The following is an 11,056-nucleotide window of genomic DNA, read 5'->3' as shown; positions in this document are numbered from 1 at the left end:
ATGGATTGGTGATCTGTGGACTGACCATCGGATACGTGCTGAACATAAAAGAATTATTGTCAAGTGTGTCTCTGAAATAACCAGTCAAAAGAGTTTTGCTTTACTTACCATATTTCACAAATAAATTCTTTTGGGACGCTGCTTAAATCCATGTTTTCGAAGAACTTTTGGGACGACATGTTTGTCCGGTTATCTCGGGTATACTGCGTGCGCGTTATGCTACAGCTTTAATCTGTGGTGATTAAAAGCGGGTTTTTTACTTCATAAAAGGCTTTGTTACAGTAGACCCCCTCGCGCGACTTTCTCCTTCTTCTTTCTGGCATTCTATAGCATGGGAAACACATGCGTGCTACATGAATGTTAGTATTTAAATAATGATATCACAAACGGACCTCTTCTTCCGTTTGCTTTTCGCGATTTCTTTCAATAGGTCAAAGGCATCACTGCTAGCACTTTAAAGAGCAATAAAAGGGACACTGAATACCTTCCCCGTCTGCTATGAGGCTGGGTAGAGGCCAGTTTTTCTAATTGTTGGATGCCAACTTTGGGCGTGTGTTTGATTGAGAGTTTTCTCACACCGGGTAGGGGCCACTGTCGCCTTTTATGGAATGACCCTTGATTTTCTTCATCTGAGTACCGCAAATAATTTTATATTATAAATTATAAAATATGTAAAGGCTCTCATTTTTCACAAATATCAGCCGGAACTCACGTGCAGATTAAAACATAAAAGAGACTTTCCCGTAAAAGACATGTTATAAATGTATCTGCTTGCATGTTTTCATCTCGCTTTGTTTTTTAAAAAAAAAATTAAAATTATCACGTTGCATGACATAAAGATGTCTGCTCACAAGCATGTCACATAAATGAACACATCGATTTAGCGTGTTTTCTAGAGGTCTGAAAAGGCGGCAAAGAAAAAGAAGCGCCGATGTGCATGTGTGCAAACTCAAAAGAAAAAAGCAAGCCTTTGAGATGGCCAAATTAAATTCTTGATATTTTCACTCTTTTCCAGCCACGATATTGGAGCCCCTCGGAGGGACATCATCATGGCGCGTCGCCTGCGGCCATACTATTCTCTTTTATTTTGAGTGGTACATTTTGCCGAATAACTCGAATACGGGATATCACACAGACCTGAGACTTTTGGGTTTTGATTGAAATATTTATTACTCTTCTACAATATCTCACTTTCTTGACTTAATCTATTGAATGATTGATGATTTTATTTCTTAACTTGCGTGACTTGCACATGACTGAGACCAAGAATTGCTTGTCAAAGCGTTGACAAGCCAAACACCATGTACCTGGTTGTGTGAGGGTTGAGTTATTAGCCAAACGAACGTCTGAGGCAACACATTTTATGCTGTGCGCATAAACCTGGAAAAAGGGATCAAAATGAAACTGGTTGATGTTACCAGGCTTTCTAACGGGCCTATTAGCGACCTGATCAGCTGGCTGCAAAGGGAAAAACTCATAGCTAATCCCCTTAGATGTTTACCGTGTAATAGAGGAATGGCATTGGCAGAGAGGGAAGCAAATCACGTTGATGGATATCTATGGTAATTTTACATTAGAGTCATTAGGGCACAAGTTTTTATTATTATTATTATTTGTTTTCGTGACGTTAGGTTGGTCAATTACTTGATAAGTCCATATGTTACAAGAAACGAATGAAACAATTAAAGTAGCCATGTGGCCCAGTTTAAGGAACCTGACAAAGTCCCGGATTCTTGATTTCACTGCGTGGTTTCAGATTCTAGGTATGGATTTCTTATTCGTAAGTGGGACTTGGCGGGATTCAGGATTCGTTGGGCTGTGTCCTGCATTCCAGAGTCTAGGATGCCGCAAATAAAAAATCCCATACTGGTATGGAGGATTGCATATTTAATGCCCCTGTAACGATCCTTGTTTTTTATCTTAACTAGGCTAAGAATTTCGGTCTTCCTTTTAAAGGAGATGCACTGCTTGTCGTCGCAACAAGTCTTTGCGAAAAGGAAGTTTTTTTGCTGAATTTCCAAGAGTTCCACTTGGAAAACTCGTACTGTTGATTTACGTATGAAGTCTTCGCGAGTTACGCTCCACATCTGCCGACATGACTGGATTTACCCGAAACACAGTTGGAAACGTGTTTGCCATGATAAGATATCTTTGCAAGAGGGATCTTCAAAACAGACCAATTACACCGTTTGGCGGGCGTGTTTTCGTGGTGAAGTGTGACGAAAGTCAATTCAAGCACAAATCAAAGGTGATAAGACAAAAGAATGTCAACTTTGTTTCCAATTGCACCAGGTTATCCTGAAAAGTATGTTAAACTTCTTCCAAATACACCGGGCGTCATATGTTGAGAAACCCGGTAGCTGTAGACCGCTTCTTTCGGATAAGGTTGTTCACGTTTGGTTGGATAAGCCCAAAATACTGTACCCTGCGTAGCAAGCGTTTCCGTTTGTTTTCGGAGCAAAGATAGACCGAGGAACTGGATTTCTGTTTTTGCCGCACACGAAATGTGAGCTCCATTTTTAGCCAGCTACAAAGGCCGCGTTGTTTCTTTGCGTTCTTAAGGAAATTTAAAGGAAAACTTAAAGTGAGAGAGGCGTTATTGAAAGACCCCAAGGGGAAGTAAGTAATGCTCTATGATTACCTCGTCTCTCCCTCGCTTGTCTCGCGAGCATCTTCCTCCACTAGCACAAAAAGGATTGACAACTAGCACCTGCTCTGGAATACTGTAAATTTAACATTTAGTTTAAAATTTATCCACTTTGGAAATAGCAAGCTATCACTAACTGCCTACTTTGACAATTTGTTTTAGTACGAAAGAGGAAGAAGGGCAAGAGACGATGTTTGGGTCATTGGAGTCATCTTGACGGAATATTCACCCTGTAGGGGTTACTCCTGTGTCGTCGAAAGACGAGACAGAGCAACTTTGTCCCAAATTCTTCAGAGAGTACTTTTGCCTGGCTCAGAAGTACATAGTGACGACTGGGTAGCATACAGAAACTTACATGTACATGTTCCCAACATAACAGTGCATAGAACAGTCGTCCACCAGGATAACTTTGTGGATCCCGTCACGGGGATTCACACGCAAGAGGCCGAATCGGCATGAGCGTGTCTTAAATACCACATTAAGAAAGAAAAGGGAATCCGCCATGGAGATATACAAGATTTTCTTAACGAACAAATGTGGAGGGATTGGCGAGGGCTGGATGCTACATTTGAGAATGTCATCACACTAGTGTCCATTCATTACCCCGTATAGCTCATACGAAACTGCAATTTCGTGTAGCATTTTTTTTTTTTTTTGCCTTTCTTTTTCTTTCCTGCATGATGAGGGACTGCATTTACATGTTCTATCCATTTGAGATTCTCACTAAGCCGAGTTCCTAACAACTTGCATTGCTCAACGCTGCTTGGTGATAATAACCATCAACTTGGTATTGCTTTATTCAGAATTACCACACTCATTAACTATATTCAGATTTTAGCGTCGTTTTTGAAAGAAGGGTGCGCTTGCTCAAAGTTGAACCCAGCGAGTACCATAGTCGGTACAGTATCCGGAACACAATAGTGAGCACTGTCTAAATATTCTTCCGGAATACTTCCCGAATACTTTTTCTTTATTGATAGGTCACTTTTCTTCTGCTCCCATTACCAGAAATTTAAGACAAAATGGCGGACACCCAGACTCGACCCAGACCTTGCGCTCTCCCAGACTGGCCGCTGACCGTTATAGAGAAATATATGGAGAACATTGAAGAAGTGGAAATTTCAGATTTAAAGTGGCATACACGACATTTGCCGACCTCTAAATGTAAAGTGTACGTACCATATCATTATTTACGGTAGTTTTGGTCTCTTGAAAGTTCACCAACGTGCCGCCAACAACACATTTTACGAACGGCTGTTACAGTTCCTTGAGCTCTCTAATTCTTTCAAAAAAGCTCAGAGGTGTCTACCTTCCCTCCACATTTTAGAACATTTCGTTGATGTGAATCCTTGGTGCCGACCTCTCTAATCGTCGATCGATGTTCAAACTTTAAAACGTGATAAAAATCAGCTTTTATCCATTCCCCAAATTGCCGCCCAAATTGCGATAAAAGAGGTAAAAATACATCCATTTCTGCGATAAAAGCGGTCCAAAACGCACCACTGCGCTTATTATTCCTAGTGAAAAGTAGGGTTTCTGTCTCCAGTTTGTTTTGATCGCCATCTTCACAGGTGGGTACTTCATATATGATTATTATTATACAGAATATCGCTGGCTAAGTGTACTGTGGGCCCTGATTTTTGAAAATTATTTTTACTCTGCCAAGTCACACGCATGAAACGAAGTTGTTTCTTCTCTCTAAAATCGTCATTCGAACAGGAGCCCAGACTCTAGTTTCCCCTTTTTCATTCTCCCTTGTATTGACAACCTCAAAAAAGAAATTAAATTGATTCAGATCCTTTGATAGTGTGTTATTTCAGTCCTTGTTTTTTCTATGTACTGCTTTCTTTATGCCGCCATCTTGATAATTTGAAACCGCGTGCCAAATACTTTGCGGGCGCAAAATGTCGCCGATTTCTGGTAATGACACTTGGCCCCTATCTCTGAAGTTAATGAAGTGTCAATGCCATTATGGCTTTTGCACCAACTTTCCTCGCGAACTGGTTATTGAGCACAAGTTGAATTTGGTCCTGAATAACAAGTTGTTCAAGTATCCATTTATTTTCAGCGACCGTCGCCACGGTGCAGGGATTGCATCAACTAAGGACATCAAATCAAAAATATCTTTTGGAGAAAGATTCACCCGGCTTTGATTACATTGAGAAATAAATTGGTTTTTCTCTGTTACTAAATCGCCTATTTTGATTATTCCTTTACTAACCAAGCTTTGATTGAAGACTGATTTATTATTAATACATATAAATTTATTGTTCCAAAGAACAGTGTTGGAAATTTGTTCATGCGGAAGCTCAAGTACATTGTTATGGGTGGCTGTGGAGCAATGCGAGAAACACTCAAAACATTCCCTGTAATACATCGGGAGGTTTATCGGTAGCTTTTTTATGTCAAAGTTGCCACAGAGGATGAACTTCCGCCCGACCTGTTTCAAATAGTGGCAAAGCATTATTCTATGAGTCTTAATTATAGAGTCTAAATGCGGGGCCTTCAGGCCCCCTTTTTTTTATGTCACCAACTAGGGAAGCTCGTTTTACTTTGTCTTTCCCTTTCCATATAAAGTCAAATATAATCCTATTAGCCTCAGTTACCACCTCCTTATCTATACAAATTGATCCAGCACGGTACATTATCAGTGGAATTACAAACGTTTTAACGATCTGAATTCTTCCAATTATTGTCAGATTTCTCCACTTCCAAAGTTGAAGTTTTGTTTTGACAGCATCTATTATTTTCTTAAAATTTAGTTTGTGTCTCAAACGGCTGTAAAATACACCCCTAATATTTTCACAGCTCTCTTAACGTTAATGTTCATAATACTTTGGTCCTGTGCTGGAGGCATAGCCGAGTTCCCCAAGATAAACATTTCTGTTTTGTCAAAATTTATGACAAGACCCGAACAGATTCCAAACTTTGAAATAAAAGCAAGGAGGTGTCTAAGAGACCCATCGTTCCTCAGGAATACAGTAAGATCGTCTGCGAAAAGCTCGAGTTTAATTTCGATTCCATCCACCACAATCCTTTGAATATTCTTATTTTTACGTATACTAACAGCTAGAACTACTAGGACACCAATGAACAAACATGGAGACACTCGACCTCCTTGCCTCACACCTCTTTGTATCTCAAAAGGTCCAGTAGAGAACCCGTTATTAAGAACACAGCTTGAAATATTTTGGTAAAAGGTTTGTATCCACTGGATGAACGAAGAGCCAAAATTGAAAGCAGCCAATGTACTAAACAAAAAATTCCTATTTACTGAATCAAAGGCTTTCTGAAAATCTATTGCTAGCATTTTGCCGTTGATACCATATTTTTCAGTATATACGAGTATATCATCAATTGTCCTTATTGCATCATTGATTGTTCGTCCTTTAACATATGCATGCTGATTATGGTGAATTATTCTAGGGAGAACAGTCTGGAGTCTCAAGGCAATGGCTTTAGATCCAATCTTGACATCTACATTAATTAAGGAAATCGGCCTCCAATTAGAAATTTTTCGTTTGTCTTTATCTTTCTTTTCTATCAAAGTTATTATTGCTTGTTTTTGGGAATTTGATAGTTCACCTTTATCAAATGAGCAATTAAGACTGTCTACAAGAAGCTTTCCAAGACTTTCCCAAAATGCATTATAGAACTCAACAGTAAGGCCGTCATTACCTGCGGATTTGTTGATCGCAAACTCTTAAAACACTCCGCAAGCGTCAATCTTCCTTCACATGCCATCGCCTCCTCATTTGAAAGCTTTGGGATTGCCTGAGAAAGTAAGAATGTGTTTGAAACGTCGTTCGGGATCTTAGAATTGTCAGTCTTGTAAAGACTAGAATAAAAAACTTCCACTTCCTTCATGATTCTTTTGGGGTCAGAGGTAAGAAAGCCGTTTTTGGTAAACACCTTGCGAATATAACTCTTGGATTTTTTGTAGGTTTCAAGGTTTAAGAAATATTTATTACTTTTTTCTCCTTGCTCAAACCAGGTGGCCCTGGAACGTACTATCGCACCCCTTGATAAGTGCTCATAAAACCAATTCGCACTCGTTTCGAATATTCTCCATTTTTTCCATATTTTCAGGGGATGGAAACACACTGCAATCCTCCTCGCACTGCTTTAATGAGTCTTCTATTACTTTCAAATTCTGTCTTCTGGCCTTAGCTTTAGCTTTGCTGTACTTAATCGTAACCTGTCGTATTCGATATTTGATTAAGTCCCAAAGAACTCGCTTATCAGTAACTTCAATGAACTCCTCTCGCCACACTGGCACACTCTCAGCTATAAGCTTACAAAAATCAGAATCATCTAACAAACTTGCATTAAATTTCCGATAAGATGGACCGTGCCCGTGCCTTTGCTTTTCTACACTGTTAAAGTGGAGCACAATAGCTGAGTGATCGGAGTTCAAAGAGGGAATTATGTCGGCATCCTCTACCTCCTCCTGGTACGAGTCACTCAAGAGCCAATAATCTAATCTCCGTTGAAGAAAAGCATTTTTTTGTCTCCAGCAGAAGCGTTTACATACCGGATTCCTCACACGCCAAATATCTACTAAATCAAAATTTGAATGTGTTTGACAGAATCTTTATTTGTGGGATTACCCCCAGAACAGTCCAAATCAGGATCAAGAGCAACATTAAAATCCCCACCTACTAAAATTTTTGCTCAGCCCTTGTATTAAATTCCTCTACCATTTTTTCTAAACCGCTGAAAAATTCGCATTGCTCTTGAACCTTATTTGGTGCATAAATATTAACCAATAAAAAGTCGGATCCCTGCACAGTGGCGTCAATCAAAATGTAACAACCGTTAGTGTCCAAAATGGACGATTTATACTCAAATTCCAGATCGTCTGTTATTAAAATCATTACCCCACAACTGTGGTTAGTTCCATGTGAATAGAAACTCTTACCCTTGTATTGAGTATTCCAGATATCTTCCACCTCTTTCGTGCTATACGTTTCCTGGAGAAAAATAATGTCCGCCTTTTGCCGAGTCAACCACATAAACAGAGCTTTCCTCTTTATGGATGAACGAATCCCTGGAACATTTAAAGAGATTTAAGCAAGAAAATTAACGATAGTAAAATAACATGACGTTTCGACGACTTCATGTCATCATTGTCAAATGAATAAATTAGAAATAACAGAAAAGCATATTTATAGATTTAGAAAGTGAGAAAATAAATTGGCATGAAAGCATTCAGGTAAAAAGTTTTGCGCGAATGGAATCCGTTTGCGTGTTCAGTTTCGGTCCTTTGTTCTTAATCCACAGCATTTCATAGATCAAACAAAAAGAGAGTAATTTAAAATCAACGTTATCTTTTGTGAAAGTGAAGCATGAAGTAATTCTTCTCCGAGCTGGTTGAAACGTGTATAATAAGTAAGTAACACGTAGCGCCTAACACCAGAACAAAAACTACTTGATAAACACAAAAAAAACACACATGTGAACAATGAACAAACAAACGCGTCCAAACGCATTAAGAAGAGCAGCAGATATTCTATATCCATATGCCACCCTTGGGATTTAAGGACCACCGTTGATTCTCAACAATATGCAACGTTTACAAACCACACCCGCTATCCAAAATAAACATATAGAAAGCTCATTTAAATACTCAACACACCGTCAATATAAAGCTTATCTGGTTCTCGCTTATCAAAAAAAGCTACTTTGCCTTCCTCTCTAGCTTTTTTCATTTTTGGCCATAATTTTTGTCTTCTTTCCCGTATTTCTTTATGTAAATCCGCATACACTTTCACCTCCGATTCCACCCCTAGATCACGCACACTTCTGAAAACAAGCTCACGTTCCGGGAATCTAAGAAAACGAACGATTATCGGCCTTGACTGTCCTGCCTTCCTTTTTCCGAGCCTACAGACTCGCTGAAATTCAATGTTCCTCGCATTTTCTAGCTCTAATTCACGCTCAAAAAACTTGTACACCACGTCCCCTGTGTTCTCAGTACTGTGATCTGTTTCTGGGAGGCCAAAGATTCGTAAGTTCTCTCTTCTGCTATAGACATCCTGATAGAGAATTTGGTCTTGTAACTCTTTAATCTTCCCTAAATTTTGTTTCTCCCTATTCTGCATTTCCTCGATGTCTGCATTTAACGAAGTCAGCCCCGCATCCAAGTCTTGTATCGTCTCATCCATCTTCTTAGCCTTATCATTAAAGGATACTATACTCACTTGAATCTTATTTACAGCTTCCTCCAAATTAGAGATCTGCGAAAGGACTCCTTCCATCGTTTGCAGTTTGGTTTCCTTACTTTCTAGTCTGTCTAGGATTTGCTGAAGCTGTTGCCCAATCTTATTAGTCATCGTCAAGGCTTTCAGAACTTGATCCCCGCTATCGTCAAGCGAACCACCACTTGTGTCGTTCTCGGAGAGCGTCGTGCTAAAACTTGCCTGAGGGGGCTGGGTCGGCCATGGAGGAGTGAAGACGCGTTTCACTCTGCTCCCGTGAATTTGACGCTCATAAGTTAGCTCTCTTTCTGTTTCTTTTTTTTTTTTATGGCCGAGAAGAGTACGATAACTCTTAGACGAACAAGAGTAAGCACAAGTTCTAGCTCAGATAGTGAAACGCGTTCACCAGACGGTAATAGACTATTTTCGATATATTAAAATTCAACTTGATAGTGAAGCTTAGAGGGCACCAAACAAAAGAAATGAATAAACACGTTCATTCAGTTTTCTTTGTTTGTGTTCTCTAGGCCTCGCTGCGAAGCCGAATTTTAATATATTGAAAGTGGTCTATTCATCTGGGAGTGATTCTGCTTGACCAAATAGAGTAGAATGACTCGACTGTTCGCATACAGTAAGTGAATTTAGATTTGTATCCCTTGGCGAATACAATGTAAGCTGCATGTGGTTGGCGTTTAGCTATTTCTGCGAGACTAAGTGTTGAGATTTCCCCCCTCCAACCTTGAACTTTCTCGGCACAATACTGATCTTTGTACTCCTTAGATCCTATAACAGCCCCGAGGTGCCTTTTTCCTTCCTTTGTGACATTAACTTCGTCTCCAAAGACCCGTTCTGCTTTATCCTTTAGCTCTTGTGGCTTCACGATCAGCCAACTCTCTGATCCATTGACCAAGTAACCATATTTAATTTGTTTCCTTCCTCGTACAGGTACTTATACCAGCGATATAAATCTTCTATTCTCCTTTCCCCTGCTGAGTCGTCAGCCAGCCAAACTTTTTAAACTTAAGGTACGCGCAATTTCAGGCTTTGTATCATGATAGTCGTGTTGACTGAGTACCAGGGCATAGCTAGTGGGTCACCCTGAGTAATACCTTCCTGTGATAAGAAATCTCCACCGCCACAGGCAAATAACCTTTGATAGGTGTTGCTTACGTACTTCGACATTATTGGGTAAGTTATTTGGATGTTATGCATGATGCATGGCTACTGCTCTGTTTATCTGTTTAAACGCGTTAGTCGTGTCGATAAATAGAGTTCCATCTGTTTCTTCTTCCCGCGCTGTGGCCTGCGCAAACCTGTAGAGGGCCCGCAGCGGACTTGATTTCCTCCTTTAAGAAGAGTGCTGTGGTTCTGCCAACGATGCGCCTTTTAAATGTCCCTCCATTCGCAGTTTCCCTTTTAAAGTTCTAATTTTAGCCGTAAAATACCGAAAAATACGTCTGTATTCCAGTCGCTTATTTGTCTGTGTTCTTCTTAGCTCATTTCATGTCTCCATCCAAAAATCTCCTTGTCTGATGTACTCTTCTTAGTCTTTATGAATGGGCATTCATTAAAGATGACTCGCAAAGCGCCCTCAACCTTGGTGGCCTTTAAATTTACGAAACGAAGTAAGGCAGTAAGGAAGGTCGTATCCGCCAACATTCTCCATAGGTAGGCAAGAATAACGCATTGGAAGCATACCGGCAGGGTTGCCTTCTTCTGTTTACCTTAATACGCGTCCCAGCGTAGCCTCCTTGTAAATCAGCTGTAGATCCATTAACCTATCCATATAAAAGGTAACTGTCGGAGATACACTGGTATTCTAACCAATGGCGAATCTAGGGGAGGTGCACTGGGTGCAAGGGCACCCCCCTCGGTTACCGAAAAAAAGGGATTTATTTAAAAATTTCTAAAATTTCCAAACGAAATAATGACTTGCTTTCGATTGAAACCGTTAACACAGAAGTCCACATTTGGAGGATGAAATGGGATAAGGTACCAGGGCCAGACCTTGCAGACACATTATCAAAGGCACTTGAACAGGCAGATATCTTGTACATTGCACATTGCCGGTGACTTAGTGTGAGTGCGCAAGGTCGATAAGTGGCCTCAGACGTCCGAAGACCTACATGCGCACTACAATGACAGAGGATGAATGGACTGCTCCTGACTCATATCCATTATGATATGGAATTGAACATAAATGATATTA

At 40.1% G+C, this 11,056-nt stretch overlaps 1 pseudogene; it reads left to right on the top strand.

Moving 5' to 3' along the window:
* The first annotated feature begins 2,095 nt into the window (after positions 1-2,095).
* Positions 2,096-3,259, top strand: LOC138057795 (uncharacterized; annotated as a pseudogene).
* Positions 3,260-11,056: the final 7,797 nt, after the last annotated feature.

Source organism: Montipora capricornis, chromosome 7 (genome assembly GCF_036669925.1).
Source record: "Montipora capricornis isolate CH-2021 chromosome 7, ASM3666992v2, whole genome shotgun sequence".
NCBI lineage: Eukaryota > Metazoa > Cnidaria > Anthozoa > Scleractinia > Acroporidae > Montipora > Montipora capricornis.
Note: the sequence above shows the minus strand (reverse complement) of the source record. Positions and strands in the feature narration are given on the sequence as shown.